The sequence below is a fragment of the Tamandua tetradactyla genome, chromosome 11, assembly GCF_023851605.1.
Source record: "Tamandua tetradactyla isolate mTamTet1 chromosome 11, mTamTet1.pri, whole genome shotgun sequence".
In the NCBI taxonomy this organism is placed as follows: domain Eukaryota; kingdom Metazoa; phylum Chordata; class Mammalia; order Pilosa; family Myrmecophagidae; genus Tamandua; species Tamandua tetradactyla.
This window is the reverse complement of record NC_135337.1, coordinates 33,550,177-33,562,320: the sequence shown is the minus strand read 5'-3', so window position 1 is coordinate 33,562,320 and position 12,144 is coordinate 33,550,177. Positions and strand designations below refer to the sequence as shown.

At 39.5% G+C, this 12,144-nt stretch overlaps 3 long non-coding RNA genes across 9 annotated transcripts in view; 1 reads left to right on the top strand and 2 right to left on the bottom strand.

Annotated features, from left to right (window-relative positions):
• Nucleotides 1-1,703, bottom strand: part of LOC143650047 (uncharacterized) — a 7,609-nt gene extending 5,906 nt beyond the window's left edge. Inside the window, exon 1 of the long non-coding RNA XR_013159331.1 lies at nt 1-1,703. This exon is cut by the window's left edge and continues 1,159 nt beyond it. This is a non-coding gene — a long non-coding RNA (uncharacterized LOC143650047).
• Nucleotides 1-12,122, top strand: part of LOC143650046 (uncharacterized) — a 13,592-nt gene extending 1,470 nt beyond the window's left edge. Inside the window, exons 2-5 of one of the 3 annotated variants that reach the window (XR_013159330.1) lie at nt 327-441; nt 3,395-3,527; nt 10,828-10,935; nt 11,744-12,122. This is a non-coding gene — a long non-coding RNA (uncharacterized LOC143650046). Of the gene's footprint in view, nt 1-326; nt 442-3,394; nt 3,528-3,747; nt 5,501-10,827; nt 10,936-11,743 lie in introns of those variants that run through there. The other 2 variants (XR_013159329.1, XR_013159328.1) reach the window with 2 other exon arrangements.
• The window catches only part of LOC143650045 (uncharacterized), a 72,937-nt gene that overhangs the window by 59,150 nt on the left and 1,643 nt on the right, over nt 1-12,144 (bottom strand). Inside the window, exons 2-4 of one of the 5 annotated variants that reach the window (XR_013159327.1) lie at nt 11,629-11,736; nt 3,013-4,677; nt 1,716-1,796 (exon numbers count right to left, since the gene is read on the bottom strand). The exons of the other annotated variants lie outside the window; for them this stretch is intronic. This is a non-coding gene — a long non-coding RNA (uncharacterized LOC143650045). The remainder of the gene's footprint in view (nt 1-1,715; nt 1,797-3,012; nt 4,678-11,628; nt 11,737-12,144) is intronic. 5 annotated transcript variants of the gene reach the window in all.

The following is a 12,144-nucleotide window of genomic DNA, read 5'->3' as shown; positions in this document are numbered from 1 at the left end:
GATTTCCCCCTGAACATGGTGTATTTGTGTTGTTTTATTTCAATCCTTGTCCTAGTTGCCTTCCACCTTTGCAGTGAATGTGCATATGTACAAGAGACTTTGGTATTGAAGCAGCACAGGATTTGGTGTTGCACATGGGTCCAGCCAAGGGTTTAGGAAATCCTGGGTGGCCTGTGACGCTCCTTAGATGCCTGCAGTTCTGTGGCTCAGAGCCCTTAAAGACAAGCTATGCATGTCTTCCACTCCTTTGTGAACGGCTGGTGATTAAATCCTGGTCGTGCCTGCTTCAGCCTAGCGCCCAGTAATGTTCCTGTCTTCTGGGTTAGATGGGACGCCAAGCACAGGAGTGCATCATGGGAAACCATCTCCACCCAGTGTGTCCTCCTGAACAAGGGAAGGAGCCAATGTCACGGATCTGTCTCTTCTGCACAAAACCAACTGGTGAGGTTTTTTTTTTTTTTACAAATTTCCTTTCATTTTAGGAAAGCAAGTAACAGAAATGGGATTCAAAGTTACAAACATAGAAATCAGGATATTTAATTTTTTCAAAAATTGAGTGTAAATCACATTTCATACACAATACGTTCCAGGATTTCCTTTTTGGCAAGTTAATTTACTGAATATCTGCAGGATATCACATCACAATGTGGAAACCATAAGTGTGACTTCCCTTTGTTTTAATTTCAGTTGCAATACTATAGTAAGTCTGTTTTCATATTAGGCAAAGGGTGATCTATTTGTAAATTTTATAGATACAGTGTAGTGCAACTCAGCCTGTAAGACTGTTTCTAAAATTAAGGAGAAATTAAAATCTTTTGACAGTCGCCATGGGCCTCAGTTGCACTATTTTTCTACTGTACCGTAGGTTGTTCCTAAACCTCACTGGGACCAGGTAAGTAGCACAAGTTGGGTCCAAAATGCTAATGGAGATTTTCTGCTTGGGGCCTGCCTGCAGACCCCATTTCCCCCCATGAAATTGACACCAGCACATTTCTGCTGCAGTGAAAGCAGTAGGCATTTGAAAGCTAAGAATTCTGTGGACTATGCCACAGGGAAAGGGGGGTGGGTAGTTTATAAAGGAAAGAGTTAGCTTCCCCTCCCCTTATCCTGGGTAAAAAAGTCAATAACAATGTATCATAGGAAAGAATACGGAACCAGAGGTTTGGTAACCTACTCCCTTCCTTAGTTCCAGGCCTTGTTCTCAAGGTTTTGATGATCACAAGGCAAAGCTCCAGAAAGGAACTCCACCCTTCTCATACTCAATACCTGACTTGTGGGAAACAGGTCCAGCTGTGCGCCTGTTTTCTGGAGAGTGCCTAGGCTGAGGTCATTGTTCAGATTTATACGCCTGCCACTGTTCAGATTTATACGCCTGCCACTAACGTCAGCTCTTTTTGGAAACCTGTCAGCCCTTTGTGGAAACTTCAGTTCTCTCCTAACTCTGAACAACAAATAGATCTGGGGACCCCTTCCCAACAGCCCTGTCCCTCACCCAGGATCCTCAAGAAGCTTCCAAATTTCGCCAAGATAGCTAAGCAGAACTGAGTGGCTGCATCTGAAAAGAGGACTCAGGTTACAAAGCATGGAGAATATGCGCATTTTATGGGTATGAGGTGGGTGTGCTGATTATATCTGTGAACTGTAGCCCATACAAATGGGATTAGATCACTGAGAACACATCTTGAGGGTTCTCTAGTAGGCAATAGCTATCTCACCTTGATGCACCATTTCTTATGGCTTTGGAATTTCACATAAAGCCCAGAACTCTGCCCCATCCTCCGAGGCCACTCCTTTTTCTACGGGAGAAGAGAAAGCCAACCTTTATTTTTGAAAGTGTGTGAACAATTCCCCTCCCATTGAAAAGAGTGAAGAGAAATTCAGGAGGGAGGCGTTTTGTTTTTCTCATTTCTGAATACACCACCCACCAATTTACTCAGCGCACTGTAGTGGGACGGACAAAATACAGGCAAAAATAAAGGAAGGGAAAATCGACCTTAAAATTGAAGTAAAACAAACAAGTATTATTCTAGCCTCTCCTTCCCAACTCTGCTTCTCTCCCTCCTCCACCTCCTAGAATAAACCACCAGAGTCTCCTAGAAGACTCTGAGTTTCTGCTCTTAAAAGGCTTCTTTTCCAAGGAGGAACAAGGTCTGTTTCCTGATATGGGACCTCAGAAGCTGTGTTATTGCAACTTAATTTTGCCATTGCTTCTTTACAGAGATTATTTGGAATGAATTGTTTCTTTTGTTTACTATCCAACAAACGACCTCTGCTAATCTTATATTTTATCTCCCTAACATATGGAAAAGCTATTTATTCTAGCCAATCACAATAAAGTGAAGAAAACCCCATTTTATGGAAAGGTATATATCACTAGTCTGTTGATCATTAAAGATATGATTACCAGTGAAAAACCTCCGAAGGTGGCACATTTATGCTTCTAGGAACAGATGGGGACACGCATTTTCCTTGCAAATACTTTTGAAATTGCTCTACTGGTAGCAGTATAAAAATGATATACAGATGCCAGGGCCGGCATGGCCAGGATGAGTGCACCAGATTTACACAGTAAAGCCTTCACATGCAGGCTGTCAGTTTTGATTGATCTCTACTATACCTCAGGAACTTGTTGACTAGGTAGGGAAACAGTGCAAATAATTCACTGCAGCAAGTCAGATAATTCACACAACCAATCGGTCTGCTTCACTTTCTGGCTGTGACAAATGAGCCTTCCCTACAAAGATGCATCATTTCCAGCTTGAGCAATATTCAATGTCAGGGAAGAAAAGGTATTAAAGCCACACAAAAGGAGGCGGGACCACCATAGGATGAGAAGTTGTTTTGGTAATGGGGGCCAGATCCCGCTCCACTCTAAGTCCTACCAGAGCGTTCAGGCCCAATTGTCATTATCATATTGATTAAAAAAAAGTTCATCATAGTGCAATTTTAGGTTTAACGCCAACGGATTGGGAAAGAGCGAAGAATTATCCCACAAAAGCACAACATTCTTACCACAGGGACGTTTCCCTGTTCCAGTTCATTGATGGAGTTGATTAAGTTTAAATGAAGCAGACACTGGATAAAAGTAAGGGTATTGACCACTGGGCACTGCGATCCGTGCTTGAAAGGACCTGATACATGCAGAAAAGCAAGATTTGCTAAATGCTCTAATCTTCAATCAAATCTTACATCAATACAGACAAAGTTTGGTAATGAGAGATTCAATGAAGCATGCGGGAGAAAGAATTAATCCTCTTGGTCTAAACTGGTTTCAACTTTGAAGCTTGCTCTGAAGGAAAGACAGTTATCTAAATGCTAAATAAGAAACTTATTGTACTTTTCATGGCATGCTAATCTTTTGTCTATTTCATCTCTATTATGTGTATGCTCATAGATTGCAGTTGTCATGGTGATTATATCAAGCCAAGCTTTGGGGATAGTGATGAGAAGCCAGGCGCAGAAGTGGAAAAGACCCCCACGCAATCCACAGTCCAAAAAAATATCAAGGGGGAAGGCGAAGTAAACAGGTACCAGACTCCCCTCTCCTTCCCGCCAGGACCCAGCCCCGTTCAGGGCCGAGAAGCCTGGAATGGAGAGGTCTGTAAGTGAGCTAGTGTTTGGCAGTGTGGAGAGGGAGGGAGTTGACTTTGGGAGTCCCAGCATTTTCTTCCTACCTTTTAAACCCCTTTCCCATAGAAGTTCCCAGCTTTTAGTTCATAGGGTTCCTGCCTTCACCCCCCTACCAAGCACTACAACCAGATGGGCAAAGAAGACAAGTGGAGAGGAAACAGAGAGAAACAAGGGCACTTGTGGCCTCGCCAGCCTGAAGAGTGAAGTTGAGTCACTGAATCCTGACTGCCTGAGAGGGAAGAGTATGGAAAAGAGCGGCTCACTCAGCCCAGGCAGGAGGTGGAAGCTAGACCAAAGGTGACCCTGGACCCTTTATGTGTTTTACAAACGTTGCCAAATTAAGACAGGATTATAACTGCTCCTGTCCTTGTTAGGGCTGAAAGGTTGGGAGCCTCGGATATACCCAGGCAGTGTTGATGAAAAGCTTAAAAAGTAATAAAAGGGAGAAAAGAGCGAGGAAAGTAACATGTATAACTCTTATTAAAGAAAAGAGCCAAGGAGAGGTTGTGAACTTGAATCACTGTTTGAACTTTAATTTGTTCATTAACAGGATTTGCCCCTCACTGTGAATGTTATTACTTCCCTTTGCCGCTCAGCAACAACTCTAGGCATAATGAAAGAATCTGGCAAAAAGTTAAACGCCTGGTAATTAACTCATTTAATTGAAAAACAGGGGAAGAGAGAAAAAGATGTCCCACTGTAAGAGCAGAAGGCAGGGAGGTTGGAAAAGGGGACAAGGCTGAAATCTGCAGCGAGGCCACCACCAGTTGGTAGAGGCTTGGTCTCTGATGAGGCCCCTTCAGCAAAACTGCCATCAACAGCTCTGAACAACTTCTGCCCTATGCCCACCTACCCTTGGTCTGCACCCTCTAGCCATGACTTCTGCCAGAGCTACTTTGGATATTCTGTAGGGTAGCATGGGTGTCATAAATCCAAAAACAAAATGTATTTTCATAGAGTCTTTCATTGAAAAGTCGGGAGATGTATTTTGCTTTCTCTCCTTTCTTTCCTTGGAATAGGCTCCTTTAGCAGTCTTCTTTTTCCAGGCTGGAGTAAAAAGGAGTGTTAGGAGCCAGATATAATCTGCACGTTTGCATCATAATCAGCCTTACAACCTCATGCTTTCTTTCCTCCCCCAACCAAGCTGATGATTTAAATACACTCAAGACGATGAGAAGTGAAATGCATTCCGTGTCCTTGCTCAGAAGCAGCAGCGCTAAGCCAGTTTGCTCTGCCTCTACCCTCACAGGACCTGCCTTTTCTTCTGTCACTTATCTCCTTTTGTTAACCACTATGCACAATTCCCTGGCATGTGCATCATCCTTCCTAGAGAAGAAATGCTTGGCCACAATTAAATATTCAGATACCCCAGAGCTACTAGCACAATGTTGTCTCTACAGCCAAATGAAGGAACAGCAAAGTTCATGAAATGAATGGTAGGTCAATTATATGTTTAAGGCCTATCACTAAATGATAATCAGTAGTTGCAATTTGCTAACTTAAGACTGGTATTCATTTAATCAGTATAATTTCCTTTATAAACACAATTATCTATCTTATACCCTCCTATTACAAAACTACTATGGATAGAAAAAAGAGAGAAGTGGGGTGAGAATGAGAGGCAATATAAATGAATCCCCCACTATACAAAACTATTTTCTAGGTTTGTGTTTTTAATTAAATCATTTATAAAATTTAGGGAGAAGACAGAGTTTTGTCATCCAAATTACACCCTCATCAAATAAAACAAAGTCATCAAAATTGCCATTTTGCTGACAAAATCCTTTCCATTTACCTCAATACACATTGGGGCTACAGTCCTAACCCAAACTCTGTACAGCTATAAATGATCTTACTGAAAACCAGTAATATACACAAACTCATATGTATTAACAACAGGAAAAGGGAAGGGCTTTAAAAAGGGCTATTTTGTAAGTCAAAGCAAGTGCGAGGGCTTATTTAGCATCAAAGTTATCTGCCACCTTAATTGCCCCTGTAGATTCGGTCAGCTCGATTTTCCAAAACTGTGGACCTATTCTGGGTAACTGACACTAAATATTAGGAGTCTACAATAAACTCCCTCTTCCTCCATACTGCTGAGTCTTAAACTGCTTTTACGAAGGAAACTTTAAACAGACCAGCTCAACCAGGTCTGGTAACCACTGCCACTATTCTAGTCTAGACTCATCATTTTAAACCTGCATGATGAGTTTCTTCCTACCTTCAATGCAGCCTTCAGAGTGGCTTGAGATTAAGTATCCTAAATTCCTGCTTTATTCAAAAGCCTTGATAGCTCCTGTTGCTTGTAACAGCCCAGCTCCTTAAAGTGGTCTTCAAACCTCCTCCCCATCCTCCCCCCCCATTAGCACTAATTGATGTTTCCTAGTTTGTTTTCAATTACTTGCCTAAAAAAGACTTCAGGCAGACAGCCTGTGAGGTACCAAATACCATGCGAGGCATTACAAACATTATCTCATTTAATCTCTTCAAGCTCAAAAGCTGGTTGGTATACTTTCCATGCTGGCATACTGAACCCTGCCCTCTTGCTATGTATTCTCATCACTTCTTTCCCTTGCCATTTGGAATGTCTTCTCAACTTTACCCTACATTTCTGAATCCCACTCAGTTTGCAAATCCCAGAGTGAAATTCCCATCTTCATCTTGAAACCTTGGTAGACTGCTGAACTCTTCATTTTCTACAATGTTCATTTGACACTACTATTTTTGCCCTGTATTGTCAGTTTTCTTCTAATTCAGTCCTTCCAATCAGATTGTAAACTCCTTGAAGGCAGGAATTTGTCTTATATTTCTTTATATCCCCCCCAACTCTCCAGAACTAATAATACAGCTCCCATTTGTTGAGCATTCACTTCATGCACAACCCTTAGCAGTAGGCACTGTTATTATTGCCATTTTTGCAGATGAAGAAACTGAGGCTCTACTTAAAATTAGGCCTGAGAGTCACCCCCCAAGAGAACCTCTTCTGTTGCTCAGATGTGGCCTCTCTCTCTTGGCTGACACAGCAAGCAAATGCAACGCCCTTCCCCTCTCTACGTGGGACACGACTCCCAGGGGTGTGAACCTTCCTGGCAACGTGGGACAGAAATCCTAGAATGAGCTGGAACTCAGCATCAAAGGATTGAGAAAATCTTCTCGACCAAAAGGGGGAAGAGTAAAATGAGACAAAATAAAGTGTCAGCGGCTGAGAGATTCCAAACAGAGTTGAGAGGTTATCCTGGAGGTTATTCTTACGCATTAAACAGATATCACCTATTTAGTTACAGTGTAATGGAGAGGCTGGAAGGAACTGCCTGAAAATGTGGAGCTGTGCTCTGGTGGCCATGTTTCTTGAAGATAATTGCATGACGATATGGCTGTCACAGTGTGACTGTGTGGTTGTGAGAGCCTTGTGTCTGATGCTCCTTTTGTCTACCTTATTGATGGGTAAGTAAAACATATGGATTAAAAATAAATAAATAATAGGGGGAACAAATGTTAAAATAAATTTAGTAGATTGAAATCCTGGTGATCGGTGAAGGGGAGGGGTAAGGGGTATGGTATGTATGAATTTTTTTTTCTGTTTTTCTTTTTATTGCTTTTTCTGAATTGATACAGATATACTAAGAAATGATCATGATGATGAATATACAATCATGTGATGATAGTGTGAGTTATTGATTATATAACAAGAACGGAATGATCATATGATAAGAATGTTTGTGTTTGTATGTGGTTATGTATCATAAATAAAAAAATAAATTTAAAAAAAAAGAAAAGAAACTGAGGTTCAGAGAGATTAAGAAATTTGTCCAAGTCACTCAGCTAGTAAGTGGCAGACTCATATTCAAACACAGTCTATCTCATTCTAATGCTCCTTTTCCTTAGCCACAATGTACTAGCCCAAATACATTGTGCCTCATACAATGTGAATTTATGAAGCAAGTGTCTTTGTTTAGAAGATACTCAACAAATCTTCAGAATACAGCCCTCTATGACTTAATTCAAGGTACACTATTCTTACTCCCCAGTAGGGTAGATCCTGAAACCCAACAGTAACAAAAGGATGAGTTGCCCCACCCTAGGGCATTTCAGACCTCCCCTCCTACTCTCACTTCCTCTCTAGTAGGTGTGTTTCATGTTATTCAGAGCCAAAAATGCTGGCTGTGCATGTACTAGTGTTCCTGTGAAACAGAGACAAATTGCCCTTAACCCTGTAGACACTATACCTTTTAAATGCAAAGAGAAAAGCAGGAGAAAATCAAAGATACAAGTGTTAATTTTTTTTAATGGCCTGGAAGGTCTTGCTTTCTTTGCAGCAAAAAAAACGAGTTGCTGCTGTGGGAGGAATAACAATTGCAAAAGAAAAGCGTTTATAACTGACCAATTAAGACAATTTGTGGAACTCAAGCGTACTTCTTATTTTCTATGCCATGAACATGGTAATGGGTATTAATGAAATCTCCAAGGGGAAAAAGGTTCTTTAAGGTCACAAGTATCAAGGCCTGGAAGTCCACATGGACATGGTCCCTTCAGTATCAACACTGGTGGATCAGAGCTTGATAGTGTTAAGGGAGCTAGCAGATTTCTTTGCATCCAAAAGATCTCCTTTGGAAGCACCAAAATAAAATCTCTTGCACTGGCAAGAGGGTATGCTACTCATGAATCTGAGAAAGGAGGAATACTGTCTATATTATCCACTTGTCTCTAGTATCCATGCTAATACTAGTCTATTCTCCCAAGTTCCCAAGGATGGATTTCCATCTTCATTTATAATTTGATTTAAACATCTGGACAGCTCAAGGGGTACAACCCGTATCTTCACCTACAAATCTGTGTTGTAGCACATAAATCTTGCATATGCACAGCACTTAATGAATCAAATCCTTGCACTGACTTCATCTCAGATGAAGCTAAAACTACCCTGTGAAACAGGCCCTGTAGATATTACTTCTGTGTCTATTTGATTAGGAGGAAACCAAAATAACATAATTAGTACACATAAGTCTACTCCCTACTCCTGGTCCAGAACTCTTTCTACCATGTAATACTTCACAAATCTCAGAGCAACTTCTTGTCTTTTCTATATTCTGGATTCACATGTGAATTTTGTAAATCTAAAGCCAGGAATCTCAGTCTGAAAGATACGGGCTTCAAACTACCCCCACCAGACTTCTAATACAACTGAGACATACCAAGAAGCCCATGACTGAACCCATAAACACTATGCACAAAATTTAAACTTGGACTCAAATTAAGAAATATCTGAATAATTCTTAAATTTACAGGAGATTGGTAAGCATGATAGTTAGGCTATTCATTTCAAAGAAAAAGCTAAAATCACTATCACTTGTTTTTCCACACTGTCACTGTTTATCCAGAGTTTTCTAGGTACCTGATATACTCTTGCACTTCTAATATAAACTTTATGAGCTGTTTTGTCTACCGAATGGACAAACAGTCCAATGTTTTTCCTCAAAAAAGATGTGAAATTTGGTTTATGTACCTTGTTCACTGACCTCTTAGTTAAGTGTGTAACCCTGGTACCAAGGGCCCAGCAGGTTCCCTTCTCTGATTTTTGGGCACTATCCAAACTTATCAAAGGAGGACTAAAAGTTCCAGACTTTATAAGTGGCCAAAATAAGGACATTCTTTTTGTCTCAGTTCAAACTTAGCTAATCTCCATATCCAATCTAACTCTAGGATGAAAGAGGGAGCATACTTGTTGCTTTGGGACTGTTGCCCTACTTTGTTGGCTGGCTGACCTTCCCTATATAAGAACATCAGCATTCGCAACATTCAGTTTAAGCAGGAAGGCTCTTTCATCTTTGTCCGCTGGCCTTGATCTCTCCTGATCATTATGGTCTGGATTCCTGCTAATCACTAATGATCCCATGGCCCTCTCATAATAATACTAAAGGTATTAGATCTGAACTCTTAGAAAATTTCCTACTCAGCTAATTACATTCTTTCTGCCTTTCTTGGTCCTTCATATAGTCTCAGCTGGAGCTGAATTTGAATTATTTCCTCAGATTTTAAATTGTTTGCTGGTGGTTTTTGGAAAGCAATGTTAAACCCTCCCTTCACCTACATGAATTAAACTAATTATGACTAGTCCCATAATCCCTCCTTCTCCCTCTCCTTTCCTCGGGTGTCTTCTGCCTGTTATCCCTTATTGTGGTCTTAAATATCATAAGCGTTTAAATTCACTGGGTTTGGAGTCTCAATGATAGTATAACAGGCAGCATATTATTAAGTTTTAACAGTACACAGTGGTTTTACTACACACCTACAATGGGGTCTACATTCATAATCAACTATTAAAAATGACAAGTGTTTCAACCTAAAGGTTAGACTTCCCCTATAGTTCAAGGATGTTTGCATTTTTTGTAATGGTGGAATACCTTGCTCACCAAATGGAATACAAGTTAATTGTGATTTCTTAACTGGCTATGATCCTCTTAAACTTTAAGGAATATGGAACACCACTTGTGGGGAACTATGTAGGGCAATCTGATTTTAGCCCATGAGATCTTGAATTTTTCCCACCTAGTTCCATACTGTAGAACTTAACAGCTTTTAAAACCAGAGCAGAATTTACCTAACCAAAATCTTGGTGACTTTCTAAGACATGACATACATGACTTTCGAAATATGTACCTACACATCATACTAATGTACCTATAAATTAAATTAGTAACTCATTGACAAATCAAAAACAATGTGTAGCTCCAAACAAGCACTTTTCTTAAAGCCGTCCATTGGCAGGCCCTCTTATTCTAATGGTACTGCCACTATTCAAACTATGGATATTGACCTCAAAGCTAATTTAAAAGCCACTCAAGAAAGCTATCTGTCCTTCAGCTTCTTTTGACCCCAAATTTTATCACTCTGATTTGATCACCCAATTTATGTTTTAGGGCACTGTAAGGCCCTCAAAGGAAGATGATTTGTGACCTCCAAGCCTTTTCCTAAAAATCAGAATTATGTATTATTAACTAACATCCATAATTTACATTAGGGTTCACTCTTTGTGCTGTATGGTTCTATGGCTTTTTCTTAACTGTGTTTTATGATTCTATGGCTTTTTATTTTAAGAGGCAACATATATACAACATAAAATTTCCCCTTTTAACCACTTTCAAATATACAATTCAGTGGTATTAATTATGTTCACAATGTTGTGCTAACGCTTTTTAGTGAGATGTGCTGTCAGTTCTGAAAACGGTGCCCAGTGAACAACTCCAAAAGAGGTCTGAGCAATGGCGGCAAAGGAAGCATCGCTGTAATAAGTGACAACCTTCCAAGGTGACTAGTTGGACGGGGGGCACACTAAAACATATGTGTAAGTTCTGGCATAGTTGTTAAAACACAGACACATTAGTCTACAGTCATATCTTACTTATATAGTTTCAGTCCTAAAGCACGGTATTAGGATTAAGAACAAAATCATTCTTAACATTTTTGCTTCTATCATTGCCTTGACAAGATTTTACATTTTCTAGGCATATCTTCAGATTTTAAGCAAAGTGTTGTCATATTCAAGGATCTATTCATTGTTTTTAAGGATTTCAAGCATTAACCAAGAAAAATGTAAACCACAAATATTTGGGGGTAAACACATTGGCATATTTTCCTCTTTTTGCTAAAACCAGTAAATTTAACCAGGTGCCTATGTGAGTACTTGGGATATGTTTTTTGTTTGCCTGGTTTTATTGCAGGTAACTGTTCAAGTCAGGAAAAAAAGGGACGTGGTTTTGATTTTAACTAAAGCACAGTGCTTTCATCCATATAAAACCAGCCAGTGTAGCATATCATATAAGGAGAAAGGCCTTTTAAGGAAAACTTTACATTCTAAGAATAATTACAAGAACATCACAGCCTCTTCAAACATGCAGATTCTTTAAGCTTAAAAAAAAAATGTTCTAAGGACAAAAAAAAAAAGCACAACAAAATATGGTGCTGTGAATAGGGTATAGGCAATAGAAAATTTTCTGATACCTAATTGATTTTCTTCTCTTGTTACTTGAAGGAAGTCAATCCATTTTCCCATTTGTCTAAATGAAATGATCAGTTTTTAATACTTTCATAATAATATTCCTTGAATTTCTTGCAGACAGGAGAAAATGAAAATATTTCAGTTACATTTCAACATTATTTATTAAATGCCTACAAGGATCACGTTCAATGGCAAAGTGAAGTGAAAGGCCTATAACAAATAATGAAATAAAACTTATTAAGTGAATGTATTGGAAGAAAAGAAATCCATATCTTGGGTCAACACATATGAAGTTCATTGTAAAACTAACTGTTTAACCTCCCATGGGATTTGGTCCTTGTAAATAGATTCTGATTGTTAAATAAATGTCAAGTCTAAAGCATCAACTTAGATATGAATTGCTTAAGATTTCAGAATTCATTTATTAGGGCCCTAGTCATACTTTTGAACCTAATCACTTGCTTCAATCAAAGTCTTTAATACCCATAAGTAAATAACAATCATTAAACTTGGAGTTT